Below are 24,805 nucleotides of genomic sequence, written 5' to 3'. Positions count from 1 at the left end.
TAGATAAAAATTATAACTATATAGTTTTTGGGAAAAGTGTTTATTGACCATAGGAAAATGATTGCTTTTCAATACACTATAAGAATCTGAAAACAAGAAATCTAGCAACATGGAAAATTTTTTATCTTTTGCATGTATAGTAAATTAAAAATAATTTAGATTCAAATGTAGCATTATCAGAAGTTTGGAAACGTCACTGTGAATAAATTTTAACAGATGTTCAAATGAGATGAGTAAAAATGAAGCATGAGAGAAGAGTTCAACAGCGTGCAGAAAACACTATGAAGCCTCAAGTTTCTGTGCAACAATGCCCTGCTTTCTCGCGTTTTTTTGGAGATTAGTATTTTCTCAGTACCTCAGAAAGGACATAGGTGTACATTCCATCATACAGGGCAATTATGAGGTCAGTAGAAGCCATTGAACAATTTAAAGAAAGCCATGTGCTTGAACAAGGGAAGCAGAGAAAGTTATTTCAGAAGAGCATTTCAAAAACATTTCACTGGTTCCTAGAAGATAATTAAGCAAAATGACTTCCCAAATTAACAGGAAACAATTTTGTCACGGCATTAGAGACAATGAAGCAAAGGCTAATTTCAAACAACAATACTCTAATCCTACATGAAAGATATGAATATTTTGTACATTAAGAAATGGCCCTGTGACATTGCAAGCCCACTGCTAGAAGGGCAAGAACATTAGGACCTTTTGAGAATTTTCAAATGTAACCAAAGTTGTGTTGATGTACTCCCTGTAGTACATCATAGAAAGAGTCTTCCATACAGTTTTGACAGCACTGCATAATTAACTTTTTTGCAATCTACTTTGATGTTTATTTCAGTTGTTGGACCTCCACTGCATGTATGGAACCCCAAAAATTACATCAAAGTAAGGATGAAAACAGACATGCTGATATCCTATACTAAAAGGCTAATCTGCATGCGCAGCAGTGAGTGATACTTCAAATTGCAGAATCTTTACGCATGTCCTGATTTTGTTAGGAATACAGCATTGCAGATAAGGAACTAAGTTAACATTAACAAATGGTCCAGGTGTGAGCACATCTTTCCATGTACAAAGGGTCCAAGTTTCCTGGTATCAGCAAGCTTGTGCTCACTGAATGTAGGCCCTTGAGAAACCTTAAGACAGATGAACCACAGTCCCAGAGCCTGATACTACTGGTTCTTTACTGCAGCCGTCCACCTGTTGTCACATGGAAAGTGCACCCAAACCTTCCCAGCTACTGCAACACACATGACTTACGTAACATCAATTTAAGCATATGTTAAGTCCCTGTCCCCTCCTGACATTTAACGAATGTGCAAATAAATAGTTCTTTCACAGGTATACCTACACTGAAGTCTAGGAGAAGCATTTTTGACTCTATTGCAATGTGGGTTATTTCACTGTTTCAGTTATGAACCCAACAACTTATACTGAGCCGATACAGTAACATTCTTTAGGAATGCTGTGAGTGTGAGTGCTTGAGTTCCTACAGAAAGATGCTTATAGATACTGCTTTAGCAGGACCTCATGAAAAAACCCGTACTCCATTTGGATAAACCTGCTTTTGTTTCAGGCAGTGTCAAACAACTCACGTGGCAGACATGGGAGAGCAAACAACTGCTCAGCTGCTTGAGCAGTGATAGCAGATGTTGATGAAATGTATTTGTAGTATGTCAGGTGAACCAGTACTGAGGTTACAATGTAAGTGACATTAAATATTTGAAAATTTAAGGATACTGAAATGTGTTTTAATTACCTGAGAGCAGCAAGTTGCAGCCTGCAGTGCTTTGCTGGCATAATGTACAAAATCTGTGCATTGCTCCATAGTGTTATTTTCTGACAAATGTGTGACCTACTGCAGTTCACACAGAATGATTGATGTTTTTGTACCCAAGGACGACCTTCATTATGTGAAAGGGTCAGAAAGGAACTCACCTCATATTAATATGGACCAGGATGCCACCATACTTTGCCTTTTTAAGTGTACATTAAGGAAACATTTTTTCAGATATAGTGGAAACATTGTTGACACCTCAGGTCAAAGACAAGGGAGCCATGGGTCACCATTACAGCAGCACACCTCGCTGTTCAGGTACAAGAGTTTCTGCATGCAACAATTTTGAGGCCAATGGATTGACTCTCCAGCTGCAATAAAATGGGCAACATAAGCTCAGACCTTGCCATATCAAACATCTCATTATGAGGAACAATTAAGTTCTACTCAGTCCACCATTAATGCAAGACTAAGAATGGCGTCAAAGTGTACAACTTTCAGGGTATCAGATTTTCTCCAGCCTTGTCAAGCATGACATGAGAGACACAGGTATCTAAAGCATAATTGTGCCCATGCAGATCCACTGGATATACAGCTTTTTTATCTAACCATTGTAGTACACAGTATACTTTTTTTTTGGGACATGAATAGTATTAACACACACTGCTTTCCCTGTATCTTACAACTGGCCCTGTCCCTTAAACGAGTGCTTACGAATACTTGAGAAACATTCTACGATATTGTTCAAATGTGTGGGGCCCATACTAAACAGCACTAGCAGGACATTAACATAACACAAAGAAGGGCAGCAGGAACAGTTACTGGTTTACTTTTATCACCCAAGAGCATCTCAAAGATGCTGAAAAACTATCAGAACCTTGAGAAACCAGCTATCCCAAAAACCCTGCTTAAGAACTTTAAAGAAGAGTGCTGACAAATTCAAGAATGCATCACAGTCCTCTGTGTATCTCTCCAATGATGACCACAATAACTGGATTATTTATTACAATATGTGCAGCGGTGCTTAAGTAATCATCCGTCTGAACACTGCATCAAAATGCTACAGGAAATAGTCAAAGTTGTACAATATGACATTCTTTCTACCCTTCATTTATTAACAGCAGTTTTCAGACCATGGACGTAAATGTGACTGAAGTTCAGTCACAAAAACTCCTAAAAATTATTAAAACCATGAGGCCTCACTGCACAAAATTTACAGTGAAGATATGCTCAGTTTTACATAGTAGAACAAGAGGAGATAGCAGTCTTGGTTGTGCTGCTGAAATTAGTGTTTCTTTATTCATCAATGACTCATGGCTTGCATAATTCCAGGCATTTTCAGAGTGGCTGATGTTGATAAGCAAGTTGAAGATATCTGTGATACGAAAACAGCAAAAATAAATTTTCTTCATGGGGATGTTTTATTGATATCCATAACTTAACACATATCAGAAAATCTGAAGATACTTTGAATTAGGCAAAACACAAATCACTGATGAATGAATAAGCAGTAATTTCAACATTGCATCTAAGACTATTCTCATTCTATACACTGGTTGCTATATCTGAATGCCATAGCAAGTGGAAAACGTTTCGCATGTGGAGAATAGTTTTGTCAGTAATATATGCATCTAAAATAACAGTTTAGCTATTATTACCATCAGAGGTAAGACTTCCTATGGTGCTCATCCCCATATCTGCCACAAAGACTCGGTCCAGGCTGCTGTCTTACCACAGAGACACGTAGGGCCCCAACACATCCCTCAGCACGTGGACCTGCTGTCCAGAACTGTCCACCAGGATCTTGACCATGTCCACATGTGAAGATGAGCCAAATGCCACAAACACGTACCTGTAGCAGAATACCAGACAGTCCATGTTATTAAAGTCAATTTCTTATTTTATAGTAAGTACAGCATTTTCACCAAATCTAGTGAGCTTTACAGAACATTATAACCTACAAATCATTTAAGGCAGTCTGCTTCCCATTTTTCAATCATTGCCTGCCAAATCATTTGGCTTCTACAGTATTTCAAAATATACCTAAACAGACAGCTGAATAACAATACAATAACAAGTACCGAGTAATAACATGGCTTACATCTTATTGGATTGTGCTACGTTAGTGCAAACAAAAATGCTGGGAAAGGAAACACTGAACGAACCAATACTGTGTCTTCTTTGATCCACTGCAAAATGACGGACATTAACTTCTCACAGAATTCCAATATGCATAAAATAGGCACCACAAGAATTTTAATTATGCTCATGACCTAACAGTTTGCTTCATAAATTTCTAACCAATTTGTCATCTATTAATATGAAGGAGACCTCGGCATATAATACAGTTTTGCCACCACCATCTCCATTCCACAAAATAGAGGAGGCAAATTATATCATCAGGAATCTGTCCAATTTGTCTTTGCGTGGATGAAAAAGCCAAATCAGGTAATGGGTTAAAGATGAGGTTCAGTATCATGTTCAGTCTGTGCAAGAGCACTTCTGCAACCCCATGTTCACAAAATAGGTAGTTACTTGCAACATTTACTGCCTAACCCAATCAAAATGCAAAGATAATTCCTTATGCTACATCCTTACAGACTTCCAGCACTTAATATTTTCCTTTAATGCAGAGTGCTACATCGGTTATTCTAATTGGAATACAACAGCTATGACTTTTCTACAAGGTCTGTTCAACAAAGACCTTCTTTCATGTTGCTTCTGTGACACTTTGCTGTCTCTACCATGAATTGGAAAGAGCACATTTTTATGTATAGGTGGCAGCACACACTCAACAGTAAGTTGGTAGTAATGCTCTATTTTGTGGACACTATGCATTTCACACCTCAAACCATTCTGTGTTTAAAACTGTACAGCCACCAACACATACACAACCTGCGGTAAGTTTATAGTGAAGATGCACTACTTTGAGCAACAATTTTTAAATAATTCAACCACTTAAAGAAGGCCACCTTGTCTGTGTTCCATATACAAAAATAATTAGTACAATGTTGGTCAAATAATGAAAATTGCTTCTGAATTACTTTGTATTTGACTGAGTGTATTAGAAAACAAAACAGCTACTTCAAAGAAGCCACTGCTGTTACTGTTGCTGCTGCTCTTTCATTAATCAGTTGCTGTCTAATGCATCAAACAAAGTGTTAGGAAAAAACTGATAGTTGGCCAAGTTACACCATCCGCTTCACATAAACACTCCAGTTACAAAATGTTCCCAAGTCTAAGTATTACAGTAACTAAGATGTTAACAAGGTATTTATTTTGTTTCTGAATCTCCAATTCCTCCTTGATTTCTACCATGAACCTGTTACAAACTTTTTCATCGGAATGTAAATTATACTCCAAATCCCAGATACAGATGCATGTTATATATGGAAATTCATGTGGGTGTAGTATTGAGGTTATGAATTTCACAGCCCTCCTTAAATTCACACACAATTTCAGAAATAACACGTCTGTGCAATTCACAAGCTGTTTAGAAGCCACCCGTGTCAGCTCCCTGGTGCACTCTGGTGAGACACTTAAGAAACAGTATTCTTTAAGTGATCACATAGGACTGCTCGGCCTATTCTGTAACCTGCATTACTAATGTCCAGTCAATGTGTTCAGTGCTACACACAACCTTCACATTTTACCTTATGCATTGGTCTGTAACGTACCAAGTTCCACAAATTGTGTGTGTTCTTAGTATAACAAACTTGGCAACAAGCGAGGGTTACGTTTCCTCCATGTACGAGTGCCAGTGCTGAGTCACCTGACAAACATCTCAATGGAAGAAATATTTGAACACATCACTGCCCAGCAGTACACTTTCACAGAACAGCAGACTCTCGCCACTGCTCTCAAGTGGCATCTGCTTGTTTGCAAACAGGTTACTCTCCCACCAGTGAAACTGTTGCCCATTCTGGCATACGACGAAACACCTGAAGATTGGGACTCCTACGAGACACTGTTATTACAGCATTTCTAGGTTTTTCGCGAGGGGAATACTGACCTGAGCAGAGCTTTCTTTCCTGGTTTTCACTGCGCAGTCATCAGTTGTGCCAAATTGAACTTTTGCAACAACTGGCAGGTTTATTTGATAAAATACTGTCAACTTCTCTCAACGTGTTACTGTGACAGAACACTGTCACTGTGATGCATGTAGAAATTTTACCATTGTCAGAAACACCCAAACCAATCCTACAAAGCCTGGGCTGCGGAATTACACAGGTTGAGCAATTGTCATAATTTGTCACTAGTACCCATCCACTCGTTACATGATGCACAATAGTTGTTTCAGTCAGAAAGGGAAGACTCTGAAAACACATTTCATGAGAGAATCTGACACTTACAGACATGTTCAATACAGCGCAGCCCTGTGAAGTGTCATGGGCCACAGGCGATCAGATTGCTGTGTGTGTGGTTGGTGGGGGGGGGGGGGGGGGGGGTATTTGAACTAACTCAGTCGTCCCCTATTAGCTACGCTGCAAGTGTTCAGGGTGATGGGGAGCTGTGGCAGCTGTACAACCTTTGACTCAGCATCACACAGGGCAGTGTCAGTTAAGGCCACAGCAGCAACAGGCCACATTACAACAGCGGCCTTGTGCCCCCTTTGTCCCACCCTTACTGTTTCGTCTGACAAGAGCATGCTGCATGCCCTAGGCTGAATGTGACAAGTGTCTAAGGAAAGTCCAAATTGCATTGGTGAGAAACTTCTTCAAATTTTATCATTTCTGGGTTCCAGAATGTCAGACTATTAACAGACATTACTACCTTGAGATTCTTGCTCAACTCCACGAGAAAATAAACTACCTGAATTGTCAAAGGACAAATTACAGGTTCTGCATCAAGTCAATGCCACAGGCTCATACTGCGTTGTTTGTTAAATAGGTTTGTAGCAAAATACCTCATCTCAGTGTTGGACCACCTACAACATTTGTTGGACTTGCCACAGTGTCACTTATCCTTTCCCAAGATCAAATCTGCGTAAAGAAGAGACAAAATTTCAGTCTGTTTTAAGCAGTGAAAAAGTAGCACATGTCGAGGAGCTCACAGATGACGACTTCTAACACTATTTCCCATTTCCATCAACAGAAAATTCCCTATGAGTGTTGTAGAGAGAGAGAGAGAGAGAGAGAGAGAGAGAGAGAGAGAGAGAGAGAGAGAGAGAGAGAGAGAGAGAGAGAGTATGACAACTAAATATTTATCTTTTGAAACCAGATGTTTTACAGCAATAGTCACATTAGTTTATATCCACACCTCACATGTTCACAAATCCAGCACTGATAGCTCACAACTGCTTTCTAATTCGTAACTTCTCTATTTGTAATGGAACACTATGTAGATTGGAAAAAGCAAAAAGAATGAACAAAAATCCACTTTTCCCAGTGTGACAATAGAAATGTGATCTAGAATAACGTTTTTACCTACTGTTTCAATGTGCTGTTTGTGTTATTTCCCAATGCCTTTCACTAAATGCATTGAAAGTTGTATTGCATGATACTCACTTTTTGAGAAATGAGTGAGTGGAAGAATTTAACTATTGCACCAATCATATACAAATCTAAAAGTTAAGGAAATCTCTCTGTATCAACAAGATATTGATAACAAAAATATTGCAATCTTCTGAAAACTCTCAAAATCCTAAACTAAATCATGGAACAATGGAAAATTCAGGATGGAATAATAACAATATTATGAAAGGTCTGTCTGACCATGATGGACAACGAGTTACTTTCAACAGCTTGGGAATTCCTCTAGATGGAAAACAGTAAGGAAAATAAGTGAGGAAGCTATTCAAACGTTCAGATCATGTCTTCAGCATACTGACTGGACACCTGTTTATCGAGCAGAAACTGCTAATTCAAAATACAATTTATTCACAAATGAGATAGCAGGTACCTTTGAAAGTGTATTTCCAAAAAAGTCATACAGAGCCCAACCTGCTAGGTCTGCAAAAATACCATGGCTCACTAAGGGCATCATAGCTTCCTGTCAGAGATAAAGACAACTCTACATAGCATCAAAGACTTCTAACAACCCTGCTCAGCTAAAACATTATAAACTCTACTGTAAAATTCTTGCCAAAGTAATTAAAAACTCTAAAAGTATGTGTATAGCATCTGAAATTACTAATTCTGAAAATAAAATTAAAACAATCTGGAATGTGATAAAGAGAGAAACAGGGACTGTAAACTACACCAAAGACAAAAATATTGTTTTAACTGTTGACAACTCAGAGATAACTAATAGTGAGGAAATTGCTGAAATCTTTAACCAACATTTTTTAACTGTCCCAACACAGATAGGTTGCCATGGTTCTGTAGATAAAGTCGCCTGTATAATGAAAAATAATTTTCCAGAACCTTTCAGTCAAATAAGTGTGCTTCCCATTACTGCCAATGAAATCAAAAAAATCATACAGTCTTTGAAAAATAAACATTCTGCTGGTATTGACGATATTTCAAGCAAGCTGTCGAAGGCTTGCTGTAGTGAAGTGGCCGAAGTTTTGTCTCACATCTGCAACACATCCATGCAACAAGGAGTGTTTCCAGACAGAATGAAATACTCTGTTGTCAGGCCCCTGTACAAAGCAGGGGATGCTACTATCACCCTATCACTCTATTAACAACATTTTCAAAAGTCCTAGAAAAAGCTCTGTACAACAGGATTGTGGCACACCTTGGTGACCTGAGCATCATTAACAGTCAGCAGTTTGGTTTTCAAAAGGGAGTTTCAATAGATAACGCAATTTTCTCATTCAGAAATCATGTTCTAGAGTCTATAAACAGTAAGAGGCTGCCAATTGGTGTCATATGCAACCTATCAAAGGCGTTCGACTGTGTAGATCACCAGATACTCCTCAAGAAGGCCTGTCGTTATGGAATTACAGGACCTGTAGGGAACTGGTTAAAATCGTACCTCGAAAATAGGAAGCAGAAGATTATTCTAGATGTTTCAGAGAGTGTATCACAATATATAATGGACTCTGAGTGGGGAATTGTGCAGCATGGAGTGCCACAGGGATCAGTGCTTGGGCCCTCGCTGTTCCTCATATATGTTAATGACCTGCCTTTATCCATCAATAAGCAGTGTAAGTTTACAATTTTCGCTGATGATACGAGCATTGTGGTGGATAATGTGTCGACTACTGACTCAGAATCCGAGGTGAATGATATCCTTAAAGAAGTTCTGGGTTGATTTAGTATCAACTCCCTTTCAATAAACCTGAAAAAAACCAATTGTATCCAATTCCAGACAACCCACAAAAACCCAAAAGAAATAGTTATCACACAGAATGATCAGATGATAAAGCAAGTGTACTTATCAAAATTCCTAGGTGTATACGTGGACAGTAGGCTGAACTGGGAACATCACGTTCTACAAACACTAAAACGGCTGACGTAGGCAACATTTGCTTTACGAATTTTGTCACGCTTTGATGACATTACCGTCTCAAAGTCAGCTTACTTTGGCTATTTTCATTCAGTCATGTGTTATGGCATCATCTTCTGGGGCAATACACCTGCCGCAAAGAAAATCCTCACAGCACAAAAAAGAGCAATAAGAATCATTTGTGGTGTACCCCCACGAACCTCATGTCGAAATCTTTTTAAACGACTTGAAATGCTGACAGCAACATCTCAGTACATATATTCACTGATGTGCTTCATAATAAATAACCCCACTCTGTATGAAATGAATTGCCTACATCATGAACATAACACCAGAAGAAAAGAGGATTTCCACTGTGAGTTAAAGAACTTGACACTTATTCAGAAAGGGGTAAAGTACGCTGGAACGAAAATTTTCAATTCCCTACCCAACAGCATCAAAAGTATAAGGAGTAGTACATCAGTATTTAAACGTAGCTTGAAAAATTATTTACTTGAGACCTCACTTTATTCACTAGAGGAATTCTTTCAGAGAAATAAGTAAAACCCAGATTGGAAAGATGTTTTTAAATTTTTTGACACTGTTTACTGTTAAACTAATGTAATAAAGCCCTAATGTAAAAATTCCTGTTTTTCTCATTTCCATTTTTGGGTCACTTTTAAACCCAAAGTGGGAAGTTTTGATTACTGTTCAAGGTTAAAATAGATGCAATAATGCCCTAAATATGAAACTGCTATCTTCACATTTATGTTGACTAGTTTTTAAGCTAATAGGTATGACTTTTGTGCACTGTTATTAATACTATAACAATGTCTTTATTCTATGTATTTTATTATGTACATTCACACGTTCCACATCTGAGTGACTTGCTCACATGTACAGATCTATGGAACAAGTATACAAATAAATAAAATAAATAAATAAACTGTATGGCAGACATGTTGAGTGACACATGAACAACAAAGACTACTGAACATGTAGGCTTATGGCCAGAATGAGACTGAAGTAATGTTTTGTTACCTGTGTGAAACTCTTAAGACATTTTTTATTTCTTCATGTTGCACAAATTGTGAGACCTGACAACTCATTTACCCTTTCTTCTCATATACTCACAAACAAGTGTATCGATTGTGTCGTTGCCAATCCTACTGCCATATTCGGCCACCACAACGACAGCACAGAGCTTCTCTATCAGGTGGCACACCTGTGGGAAGGAAAAACACTGCTGAGAAACAACTTCTGGTATACTCTGTAATGAAACTACTTTTCACCTAACTCATTTCACACAGTGCTGGAGTGTCACCACATCGGATGTCACCTGCACCTCTCAACGCTTTGGCAACAGTGGGCTGCAGTCACAGAGGAGACTGCTACAACCAAAAGGAGTAAAATTAGCTGCTAGAAATGCTATATAATTACCCATGCCTACTGCACTACTTACAAACTGCAAGTGAAGTGACGTATTGACATGACTCTCGACAGCCTTATGGTGGGAGCTCCAATCTGAGAGCAACTCCGAGACGATGAATCAGCTGACAAGCAGTTTTAACCAAACTGAGTATCAGTTGCACCCCTTTGCACCCATTTGTATGTCACTCTGCCCAGCTGGCACATCATTCATGTGGTTGATGTTCTTTGAAATCCAGTCTACTGCCACCTCTGTTGAGTTACCTATCCCTTCCACATACGTCCTGCTGTGGTCTTCAGTGACTGACAATAAATTGTTGCTGTTTCTCCTGCATGTTTAGGAGTTTTAGTGCTCCTTCACACTGTTTTAAATCTTTCATTATGCATCTCTCAGTAGTGAAATAATGGTTAAACATATTATGAGGAACCAGCCAACTTAAATAATGACCAAAAACTAACAGCAGTAAACATTATTAGTTAAAATTCAGTAATGAATCAGTGGAGAATGTGAAACTTTAGGAACATTTAAATTTAGTCACATTTTGAACTGAACTGTTATATATACAAATACTTTTATCAACAATTGGAGAATCTATTGAAGGGAAAGGTAGGTGCAAAAATAGTGGAAGAAAATAGTATTTGTTCATAATGTTCAGCCTGATAGTTTCTTAAAACTTCACAGCATCTATAGTCCTATATGTTATGGATAGGGCATTTTATACAAAAATTAGTTAATGTCACAAGGACTACATGTTGCACAGCAAAAGGAAAATACCATTTTATAAGGAACCTTAACAATGTTTTTACTGTATAAAATATTTCTGCAGTATAGACAAATACATAAGTGCGAATAAACCCAAGTTGTGAGGTTTAATAGCACTTGAGGGAAAATTCAAGATAGTTGTGTTGTTCAATAACTCTTTTCATAATTTCTCAAACTCTGGACAACATATTTCCAGAGAAATGGTTTTCTAATCATGTTCGGGTAATTCAAGGTCAAAATGTAATCTCATTATCAAAGATATTTGGATCTAAATAGTGGCGATAAGTCTAAACCAGTGAACAATTTATGTATAAAACAGGTTAAATGTATCGGTGTTGAAAGAAGAAATACTCAACAGTAGATCAGGATTTAGAAGTATTCCAGCTTTATTTCAGTGTTTAGCACTGAAGACACTGCAAAAGAAAAGTGTGCCATCAAGAAAAGCACGGTCATCTGGAACTCAATTGCTGGCCCGGGTGGTAAACTTTATGAAATTTATGGCCACATAATATACTGCCATTAGGGTAGAGTAAATAGACTCTCCATTTTGTCTGAGTTCCACAACCAAGACTGAGAACTTTCCATTGTAGTTTTAATTTTTGGGCTCCAAACTTAGGAGATTGTCTTATGTTTATTTCACATGTTAACACTATCTCTAATAATTCCTGTTTTCAGTAACTCAGATTTGATACCAGATTTTATATTTCTTAATGGTTACATATTAGTTGGAGGTTTTTCTACAACCTTCAGAAATCTTCACTAATAGGTTCAAGGTTTCTAACAATCCCAACATGCCAGAACACAAGATCCATGTCCTTTAAGGAATTCTATTACCAGATATTGTGTTCAGGTGGTTAATTTTGATGTAGGATGCAAAACCATTTAGAGGAATGCTGGTGCCTCAGACAGACTCAGACAGTGGCAGCTGGAACTTAAATCAGCAGGAGCCCACCCCAGCTTCAAAGCCACATGCACATTAAGCAAGACAATGCATATGAGGTGTTCACTAAATACAATACAAACACTAGTAATATAACAGTTCACATTTACAATATTGTATGATACTTACTGACACAGTAACCAAGCTTATTGCCTATTAAAGAAAACGTTTTGTGAAAATGCCAGAATATCAAGATGTAGACTTTTTAGTCACAAGCAGTCAAAATTAAATACAAAAATTTGCTAGGAACTGAACACAGCAACAACAGCCAGTTTTGCAGAGAAACCTACTGAGTGACACTTCTAAGAAGCTGAAATTACAGTATTCCAAGCTTTTTAGTGTTCTGTCCAGCTACAGACATTAAACTTATCAGAATAGCTGTGAATACTGAGACGACATAAGGCAGATGTTAGACTTGTGCATAAACTAGACTTTAGAATTCTGATGTTTGAATTTGGAATTCTTACCAAGTTGGATTAATGGATGTGGTAGTAATCATTCAAAGAAGAATTTGACAATTTGTTGTAAGTTTGTGTAGCATTTCCATAACTCAAATTTGTTAGATGAACTGTCTTATGTCTCCCATTTCAGTTTCCATCATGTAGAGATTTAATGATGAAACAGAGTCCATGATCCAAAAATAGTCATGAAACCCACAAACTGCTGAAGCAACTCACAAAACTACTTGAGGGAATAGAGAAGGTTATTTAGACTGCTTTTGCAAACCATTCACAAATCAAACACAAAGTAATATTTCTACAGTGCATAGCCTGTGCCCACACAGTCATTGGCAGAGATGGATATTGACATCCATAATACTGTCACACAATGAAAATGGAGACTCTACTGGGAGATCAAAGTATTTTCTTGCCATTTTTCAAATTGGAGATATAGAAGGGTTGCTCAGCTGCCTAATGATAAAGTCTTTTCCTCTGTTCACAGACAATGGCTCTTTTGTTGCCATGCATGAACTATTAGTTAACTGTAAGTGACTAGCTGGTGTGTGTTTACTGTGGTGCCCTGTTTCTGTAAACTGGCCAGAAGATGGAGAGGGTGAAATCTGTCTCCAGCACATGACATCCACTCTCTAACAGTCCCCACCTGCAACTATATTATGATATTAAGAAGAACCTATCACAGTTAGGGAAGCAGTGAAGTGCACCAGATTATTCACACAGAGCAGTACGGTGATACTGATTTTGCAGTCACGCTAAAGTGCATTAAAATTATAACATGAGTCGTGAAATATAGATATCATTAAATAAGTTGTTGTAAATAAGTGAGCAGGAATATTAAGATTCCGGGGCACAGTGACATCTTCCATAATGCAAGACAGCAATGTGAACAATAAACTTAGGCAAAACTGTAAACACCAGCTGCTTGTCCGAGCAGTGTCCACTGCTGCAGGAGAACTCCTCGGTACAACAGGTAGCTGTCACTGTAATTTAGTGACAGTTACATTGGGTTTAAATGATAACAGTGGACAGACTGGAATGTATACCACGTGTAGAGAGACTGACTTGAACTTTCATGGCACATTTATTTAATGTAGGGCTCCCATGCCCCTGCCACATCCAGTTGTGTAAATCTGGCTATTTCCTCAAGAAAACCCTGCACTGTTTTGACCTTGTTGCTGTCAGGTCATTCTGCACCCACCTTCTTACAGAGATCCCACATTATAGTCATACTGAGTCCAATTAATGGAACAAAATTGTGAGAAGATACCACTGTCAAAAAATCTCTACAATCCTCAGATAGGCCAAGTGGTTCTAGGCACTACAGTCTGGAACTGCACGACCGCTACGGTCGCAGGTTCGAATCCTGCCTCGGGCATGGATGTGTGTGATGTCCTTACGTTAGTTAGGTTTAAGTAGTTCTAAGTTCTAGGGGACTGATGACCTCAGCAGTTAAGTCCCATACTGGTCAGAGCCATTTGAACCAATCCTCAGATAACTGTTTTCTAACCACTTGTAAACCTGAGGAAATTGCCAGGTTCTGTTAAGTGAAATATGGAGGAGGGGGTTCAATTACCTCGTTGTCTCTGGAGTCTGTACAAGGAATGTACTGTGTCCCCAGTTTCAACTTTCTGGAACCAGTAGAGATTCGGGCAATCCAAGTACAGCCTGCACTTACTGCCATTAGATCAGAATGCGGGGAACAGGAATTTCTGAATACAGCTCCAGAGCAGTGCAGTAGAGGACCCACACTGCGACCTGTTTTGGTTCCACTTTCAGACAGCAATGCCTTGTAACAGCACCAGTGCCTCTGAATATATGCTTAAGGTCTCAGTTACTCCTAGTAGCTGGCTCCACACAGATACCAAAATCTCATCTGGAATCAACTCCCTTTCACGTACTTGACTTCCAGATAGTGCATCTCTAAGGAGATGGCTGCAGTGTGTATAGTGACAGATGCCATTCACCCACAGAAACCACCTGAAGATGTCTAGCAGTTGCCACAAGTAAATAGTATGCAATTTACACTAGAACAATACAGTCCTCTTACCAGGAAAACTTACATATTCTGTTTTGTATTTCAGAAACATACTTTACACCTGTCTCACAGTAACAGATCACTTGAAAACTTCAACAGGAAGATAAACAACACTCACTTTCATCCTCTAAGTGGTTATGGCAGCTACATAAGAAGTAACTTACGTACCATTTGAAAAAGCAGATTGAATAACATATATGCAGCTTTAATAAATTAACAGTGATTGCTTACTCTTTGTATACATTTAATCACCTAATTAAGTTCTAGGGGGCATTTTTGGTAATTTATCTTTCATATTTTTGTTAAATCTTTGAGTTTATCCTCTCATGGCATGAATAGAAAGCTTTATCTTTCCACTTACTGGAATTGTCATGTTCATCTGTGTAGTCTGGGCGGTTTACTTTTGCATCACATTCCCACGTGTCCAGTATACAGGTTCTGGAATGGCACCTGAACTCCCATTCTCCACATTTAACTACAATGTTGCAGATTACAATTTAACAAAAGCTTCCAGTAGACAAATGCCAGATCACTGCAGGTGAAAGTATTTGATAGATTTGTGGCCATTGCAATGCATGAATGTCTTATGTGGGAAGATTATTGACCATGTCTAAAAAATCAACTGCTACCTTTATGTAGCAAATTCTCAGCCATAACAAATTGTCCTAAAATGAATCTATGGATCAATTGGATAGATGTCTGGTGGGGAAACCTGCCTACACAGACAATATCCATCCTATTGGTGTTATTCCATTAATAATTGCTTACCACCAGTCTACGATGTACACATTCTTTGGACATCCATACAACACACGGACCAGGGATCTTATGACACACATGTAAGACGTATGGATTACATCTGCAAGATATTTTGTAATAGGGAGGTTAACTTCGTAAAGGAAATCAAAGGGCAATCTTAAACACTTTGAAGCCCAAACAGAAGCATAGCTCTGGCTGCAACTGTTTCAGACTGGAGCCAAGTACAGGTCAGGATGCGAGTTTCTCTATGTACGAGCCACCGGTCACTGAAAGTTTACTCATTTCATATGTGAGTTATGTGCAGACATCTCGCAATTTGCCTCTTGACAGGTGCTGCCTTCTGTTAATTTATAGTATTATTTTTTAACTAACAGTGGACATAACAGATGCTGTTGATGGCTGAGTCAATATGATGGCATTGATGTAATTTTATGTGTGTACACTTTAGGTTTCAAAATTTGCTGTAATTCTACTACAAATACATCAAGTATGTTTAGTGATGAATAATTTTGGTACCTCAAAATGAACAGTCATTCACTAACTCACCTCCTGCTTTTCTTGGGAGGAAAATTATACTTTGTAATTTTAAATATTGTAATATGCCCAATAACTAAAGTAGACATGGTAAATCTTTAAGCTTGGCTCCTTTTTAATATCTATTACTCTTAAAGATTCATCAGTTATGTATGAGTCAGTAATAATTAGAAAACAGCAGATATGGCCAGTTTCCTTGGCCCCACATTCTTCCCACTAGCCTATCTGCAATGTGTTAATGACAAATTTGAAGTAATTAATAAAATTATATTTGTCTTAGTAACTGTCTCTGTCTCTTTTGATGTACTTCAATGAAGCTGATATAAAAGAGTTCATCAACATTGCAATTGACAATATCTGTAATAAGAAGTGCATCTCTGAGAATGCACTACAATACTGTCATCAAAACAATGTACACAAGTGAATGCGATCTAAACTATAGCTGGCAACGCCTGACATCTTGGAAAGGAGATGTCCAAGAAAACTCATGGTTACTGTTTGGGCTGAAAATGGCTTCAGTTTCCACCAAAGTCTACTAGAATAGAGAAAGGTGATCTTATGGAGGGTAATATAGAGGAGATGTTTCTTTGATACTTACAGAGAATGAAGTAAACATTAACCAAACAATTAAGAAGGAAAACCATAACAGATTAACAAAGTTGGGGAATGTTGAAAGAGTTAACTGTCATACAGTGCTGAACATTATATGTGCATTTATTTAAAAGGGTATGTATAAAATAAATCTAACCTAATGTTGCTTTCAGTATGCACTTTTTCTTTCAATTTCATGAATATGGAAATGTAAGATTTTTAAGACTAAAGTGACTCATATACCTTACCTTTGTTTCAATTTTCTTCATCAGAGCCATCATTACAGTCATCTGCAAGGACACACTGTCAGATCTTTGCTACACATGTTCCATTTCAACACTCAAAGCTGGTCTCTGCAATAGATGATTTTTGTTAAAGAATTTAACAATGTTATGAAAAGGATAGTTGTTACTTAACATAAAGCGGAGATACTTAGGCACAAATAGGAACAAGAAAAAGACTATCAGTTAGTGGGCTTTCAGCCAACAAGCTGAAAATTAACCCCTCATCCCCCCCACACACACAACACAAAACCGTTCCTACATCAGAGTGTGCCGACCCTCAGTTGCTGACCTGTGTCACACATCCCGACTTTACAGGCCTGCTTGTCCAGCCCATCTGAGCACTGCACAATGCCATCACATTTCCCCTCCAGGGACACACACTGCCTCTTGCTGCAGGCAAACTCGTGCTCCTGGCACACCATGCAGTTTTTCTTGTCCTCTCCACTCCGGCAGTCATTTACACCATTGATCTGTTGTACAGAAAATGACTTTGTACAATATGCTCTGCTCTTATTTATTTATGAAAAGCATAACAAACCACTGGAGTAGGGTTGCCACTCTGATCTATTTCATGCAGGCATGCGCAATGTGGACAAGTTAAGATTTTCAAGTTCAGAGACCTCTGCACCGAAATTAACATTATACATCATTTGACTGTGGATCAGCCAACTGCTTCACACGTAATTCAATTTGCTCTGTTGTTCCTGGACAGAGGTGATTGTTCTAAGCAAAGGGATTTAACTGCATTTTTGGTCATTCAGTCTTCTCATGGCATCCAAAGATGTACCTAGGAGACTAATATTGTACCAATTAAACTTGTTTGTACCAAGTGTATGAAAGGTTAACTATTAAATTGAACTATCAAATGAGAAACTCAATGTGTAAAAAAGCAGTAGCCAAACATAAGCAGTTAGTTTAATGTTCAGTTACAGAAATAAAATTTTGTTTTTAGCATTGCATTCTGGTGCTAAGCACAGATTGGGGGAGCATCGAGAAACCCGTGGCCACATGTCTCCCCTCCTCTCACTGCTCCCCTAAGCAGACATTTAACAGTTCTGGATTTTCACTGAATCCACTACATTAGTAGAAACACTAGAGCAGATCATAAAGTAAGAAACTACTTTGATCAAAGTTTTTGAAATGCATATGTCCTGTAAGTTTGAGTGGGGAGAACAGAACTTTAAAGATGAAGGCTACATTGTATATCTTCAAAGGATGTCCAGATACAGAGACCCTTATGTCAGACTTCAGTATCACTGTAAGATTGGATGTGTGGAACAAACCCTACATTTGTTTCCAGAATTATATATTCACTCTGCAGCAGAGTGTGTGCTGATTTGAAACTACCTGGCAGGTTAAAACTGTGTGCCAGACTGAGACTCGAACTCGGGACCTTTACCTTTCTCAGGCAAGTGCTTTACCATCTGAGCTACCTGAGCAGGACTCACACCTCATCCTCACAGCTTCAGTTCTGCCGGTACCTTGTCTCCTACCTTCCAAACTTCACAGAAGCAGACATTTGTTGTTAAAGTTTTAATAATGTTACAGCTAGGTTATTCTGAAGTTTGCACCACATCTCATAGTGATCAGTTCTTCTACTAAAATGTGAAAGCAGATTGGCATACCACAGGAAGAGGTTGTTATCATATGTTCTGTTTAATGTTTTTCTGGTACTGGAATACCACATATTAGAAAAGTCTTACAGCAGCAAGACCCTGTTTTGATACATGACTTAATGTTCCAAAAGAACGCTGAAGTGAAAACTACTCGCAAGCTCTTCACCAAATTCCAGCATTCAGACTGTGTGACTGATCTCGCGGGGAATGGCTCCAGTTAATGGAATTATTCAGCAAAATCTGTCAAAATCCAGTGTAATAATTTCAGCAGAAACAACTCTGAAGGGTGCCAGCATGCAGAAAATATCGAGACCCTATACATGTTTCCATTCAAAATCCAAACCCAGCAGAGCCAACTGTCAATGATATTCTCGCAATGATTGGTAAGAATTTTATGTTGGCTGCATCCAGTTCATAGATGAAGCACAATTTCACCTGAATGGACTCAAGAGTAAATCAAACTGACTGTTTTGGGATTCCAAGAATTGCCATATCTGAAGTGAAACCATTGTATTCTCTCAGAGTTACTCCTACTGCAGTGGATGTTCCATTATTGTTTATTTATCCATGTGGAAAAACTATCACTAACACTATGCTGGCTGTAATTTTGGAACAACTTATCACCACACAGCTAGTGTTGGAGTATCAGCCAAGCACCAATGGTTCATGCAGGATGGGGGTCAGACCATATTGCCCCCAACAGTTGTTTCAGTTTGAGAAATACTTCATGAAAAGTCACTGCACTGGATTACTACAAATATACTGGCACAGTGATGGACTGGCCTCAATATTTGCCCAGTCTGAGTGACAAATGTGGGACACACTTAAAGAATGTCTACCAGAACTGTCTCACCACACCTGATGAGCTCTAATCAGAAATCTATGTGGTATCTCAATTCATTTCCGCTAGGACACCACACAATTTAATGATAAATTTCACTGCTCATTTTTGTTCCTCCATACTGTGAGTAGTAGACACTTCAAAGATTGTCATGTGACAGCAAAGACTGCTTGCAAGTGATGAGTGCAATATTAATGATTCTCTCCCTTCACTATTCTAACATTGTCAGTGACATTGTTCAATATTATGGTTTGCATTACACTGCTGCTGTTGTGATAATTGTTCTACTTTGTTGCAGCAGAAAGTGGATGAAAAATTGGGTCATGGAGCATTGAGAAAATCAAAATCTTTAGATAACTGATGCTGAATGAGGGAAAGGTAACTGTGTTGATGGTCAAAAATAGATCACTGAAGCTGTCTGTCAATGAACATAGGCTACAGCTTTGCAAAAAATTTGAGAGACAGGTGGAAGTTGTTAAATCTTGCTGCAGTATCATCTCTTATTTTGTTGCAAATTTGTTCACATACAAGCTCTCCCAGTACCTACCATTATATATAAACATTTGCAATGATATTTATATAAAGCCAATAGCAAAATGTGGACATAATACCCTTAAAGGGAATACCTGACTCAGTCAAATTATATTCATAGATTATGATTTAATGAGTGCAAAATGAACATTTCAATCCCTTTAGCACATCTTTAATGGGTAAATAAGTTACCCTACATTAATCAGGTTGACAACAAGATGGTTAAATTCAGGTGAGAAAAAGGTGAAAAAATTAAATGGGAACTGGATACCCAATAAAATAAATAAAATGAAAGATACTACTGGTAATACTGACAGACTACAGCATCAAGACCCACTATGGATATGCAGAACCAAATCATACAGATAGGCCCCAGGACATGCTAATGCTAGAGTATTACACAGAGATGCGACTGCAGTTGTCATCACATGTGACTTTCATTTAAAAAGATACTACAGTTTGTGGTTGGTTGGCTATTTTTTGACTCCATAACACATCAATAGCCTTAAGACGCCATAGTGATAACACCAACAGAAGTATGGACTGCAATCCGAAGCTGAAGCAGTGAGATTTCCTGATCTGTGATCACTGCTCCAGTTCTCTGGGCGATATTTTAACTCAGCACTAAATATCTGCAGACATCAATTATTCTTTGTTCCAAGCCCATGACAAGGAGCTGAGTGAGATGTGTCAGATGGCTGTACCCACGGTTGCCAAGTTACACAGTGCAAGCTCACAGGCAAGCCTTAAGGTAACGCAAAGTAGTGAGGGAATCAGTGGAGTGCAGCACAGTGGTGAGCACGGCTGCCACTGCCGACAGCAGACTGACCTGTCCAAGACACGCTCACAGCCAGACTCTTCTGCCCTGCACCCTGCTGCCACGAGGCACGCAAATTTTTCCTGCAGCAACGTGCCCTCAGGACAGCCACACACCTGCAATCCAAAGCTGCATTAAGTTTCTTCACTCAGTCTGAACTATTACACTAACAAAATTTTCTAAGCCAACTGATTCAGTCCCAAGTCGTAACGAGTTGCCTGGAGTACAGAATATTCCGTAGCAATTTTTGAGATAATATAACCGAGTCGATGTAAGTCGATTCCTGACAGTTGCTGTGGGCTGCACACAGCAGCTTAACAGGTGTACCTCAACCAACAAGGTAACACGATTCTAAATAAAAGTTTCTCGGTATTTGAGCTGCATCAATTCGAAAAAAATTTGAGCTTTTGATGGCTATTTCTGCCATCATCACCAGGAGTAAAATTACTGTCTGCTGGGGCTGGCACTATTTTCTGCTTATATACCCACAATGACGAACACTGGCACCATCACACCGTGCTAAAATGATGCACTCGCAGAAGACGAGTTGGGCAGTTTGTAGCAGCTATGGCCTGCTGTGGAACTGAATGACATCAGGTGTGGCGAGGGGCCGGTGCCACGTCTGAAACTGCCACTCCCACCTCCCTCTGAGCATTAAGCATCTGCCATTGCTTCCTTTTGACATCCAAAGCCCGTCCCCCCTGCCCCACTCAGTGTTTACCCCTGGTCTTCACTGGAATCTCAGCTGCCTCTTTTATAACAGAATCCTGCTATGTTGACACAGTAGCCAAGACTATTCTGTTGTCAGGCAGTATTTTATGTCCATTTACCAGGCAATATTCAGCTGGCTTGTCAAGCTCCCTTTCCTTAATATGTGTCACGTGCTCAGTACAAGACTCTCCGACTGTGCAAATTGTCTGGCTTATATAGATGCTGCTGCACTTGCAAACAAACAGCATTCACACTGAACACACAAAGCGCTACATCATCTTTAACAGGGCGCAACGTATCTCTTACCTTGGGGGTGGGCCGTAACACAGGTCTCAATCCATGTCTCTGCAGTACACGTCCTAACTTGCTACTTGTTGCCCCACAGTATGGCAGGAAAGTCACTGGTTCAGATTCCTTTGCCATTTCACACAGAATCTTTCTTTGGTGACATCTGAAAGTGTTTTCAGGGTGTCTTTTCCTATAAGCATTTGCTCTGAACATGTGTCGTAAGTGCTGCAATTCAGACTGTAGATGGTCGTCATCAAAGATAGCTTCCACACTATGTATTAATGTGTTCAGTTACACTTTCTTGTGCACCGGGTGATGAGAACTATCGGCATTCAAATATATATCAGTGTGCTTCAGTTTCCTGTACACTGAATAACTGACCTGGCCTCCTCCCTTCCACTTAACCAAAACATCCATCTATGGTAAATCTAATCTTCGGATGGACACTATTCATCTGATCCACAAACTGCTGCATTGTAGTTTCACCTCCAGGCCATATCAGGAAGGTGTCATCAACATACCTTAGGAAGTGAGATGGATGCCATACCGCAGAGTTCAGAAGCTCTTTCTCAATGTGCTCCACGAAGAAATTTGGGACTGTAGGAAGCAGTGATGAGCCTGTTGCTGTGCCGTCCATCATTTCATAATATTCATCATGGTAGAAGAAGTACTTTATTATTAGAACATGACTGAAAAACTTAACAATTCCAGGTGGAAGTTGTTGGGAGTAGAGATCTAGCGTGTCTCATACTGGCGCCCTCGTAAAAAGTTACACCAATTCCAGAGTATCCAGTATGTCAGTTTGGCCTATTTTCATTTTCTTGAATATACAATTTCCAACATGGCACAGATTGTCATTGAGAGCTTGAGAATTTTATTCTAGAAGATTTTATTCAGATGTGCCACCGCAAAATACTTGGGATGATTAACTAATTTGTACATGTTCGTGGCGATACCTCAGTGTTGTCAGCTCTGTAGGCTGCTACTGTTTTTGCCTGCAACCATTAGCACTCCAGTTTAAAGCAAGCAACAGCACTGCAAGCTCTCAGTGATCTATTTATGCTGTCTCATTCATAGTGAGAGGCAACCGTGACGGAACTACTCAACATGAAATGCAAACACAGATATGTTTAATACCATCACACTTCAAGAAGAATTTAGTTATTCCTGTTCTGTAGAAGGCACATGCTATCAAGTGTCATTGATCAACTATCAGTTTAATGAGCCATAGTTGCATAATACTGACATTTACAGAAGGATAGGGAAACTAGAAGAAGCTGATATCAGGGAAGATCAGTGTGGGTTCTGGGGAACTACAGGAACATGAGGCAACTATTAAAGCTATGTTCAAAGTGTCTGTAGCTTCTTACAATGTGTATCACACTTTTTGAAACTGAGGATAACCAGGGTAAAATATAGGGAATGAGATGTTTTAACTTTTACAGAAACTGGAATTTAGTTTTTAGAGTTATTGGATATTAAAGGGGAAGCAGTGGTCATGACGGGAGTGAGAGGCTTGTGGCCTATCCCTGATACTCAGTCCATACACTGAACAAGCTGTAAAGGAAGCCATGGAGAATTCTGGAGGCTGTAGTCCAGAGAAAAAATTGAGGTTTGAAAATGGCATTTTAATTCTGTCAGACAGCATACAAATACGAAAGATGCTACCCATTACATTCAACAGCTCTTTGAAGAGGTAAGATGAACCTCTTTTTAGAGGTTCAAGGATAATGGAATGTATTCTTAAATTGCTCCATGCCACAGGGAATTAGATTAGAAAATGAGGAAATAGACAAGTTTTGCTATTTCGGTAGCAAAAGAACTGACATCAGCTGAAATGGAGTGAATACAAAATGCAGATTAGCAAACGGCAAGAACAGTATTTATGGGAAAATATCTATATCACATGTTGAAAAGCGCCGATTACAAAGTGATATACTTTCCCTCTGAGTTTTAAAACTTTTCAGTCCTTTATTTTACACAATAGCACAGAACTTCCTTGTACTTTAGGAAACTAAATCCAGTAAAAAACATTCTGGCATGATTTCTGAAGCATGGCAACATTAACACAGCATCTTTTCATATTGCAAAAGTAAAAATATGACTTACTCCCAATACAGCACAGTAGCTTCTGGAGCACTTTTTTCAAGAGGAATTAAAAATTATGCAAAAAATGGCAGGAAGTATAATTTATGCAAGAACTAAAATGAATGAACAAGCTTGAATCTTCATCTTTTTTGGCATGCATTTTATGCTTTATTATATCCAAAACACAAACAATGCCAATAAAATTTAACTAATGGCATAAGTGTTGGTCTTCTGCACCCAAAATTGTTGTAAGTGTGTGGTCATCAAAGTGTTAAGTTTCAAATGAGAGTCAAACACACTGATTTAAGAAAGTCATTGAGCATCCTCACATGCCACATAATTCCTTTTGCATAAAAGGAAATTACTTTTTAAATACCACTTCTCAAACCAGCATTCACAATATTTTCCCATTACCTGTCACAAATGTAAACAGTTGTGATGTCAGTTGTAACAACTATAACGGCTTCTGACATCAAATGTAACAGTTGTGTTACTAAATGTGACAGTTCTGTCACTCAATGTAACTGGGTTTTCTCTTTGGATGCTGTCAATTGTCAAATGAGCATTCTAAAGCATTCTGTCAGGGTGAAAATATTAAATAAATTAACTTTTCTCTCTTAACAACATGTGGGCAGGTTGGTTCTCCCTTGGCTCGGGTATGAGGTCGAATGGAACATCATTTTTACATAAGATAACTTTTATTGAAAGTTTCGTACAACTGTATCTTACTGGATGTTCTGGTTCGGAGAGCGGCAGCTGGGTCGTTTGCGTAGCCTTCTGCTGCGACAGTGGCGGCGGCAGCGGCATCTGATTACGCATAGCGGTGTGTATCTCGTGTCGCCGTCTCACCCAGCTGACCGGAGACGCGCAGCGCGAGGTGGCCGGTTTTAACTATTGCGAGCGAAGTCGTGCATCGGGTGATACCTTGGGTGTGGCGTCCCAGTGTTTCTCTTCTCTAAGCGGCCGCGTG

This window comes from Schistocerca americana, chromosome 11 (assembly GCF_021461395.2).
Source record: "Schistocerca americana isolate TAMUIC-IGC-003095 chromosome 11, iqSchAmer2.1, whole genome shotgun sequence".
Lineage (NCBI taxonomy): Eukaryota > Metazoa > Arthropoda > Insecta > Orthoptera > Acrididae > Schistocerca > Schistocerca americana.
This window is presented reverse-complemented; position numbering follows the sequence as displayed.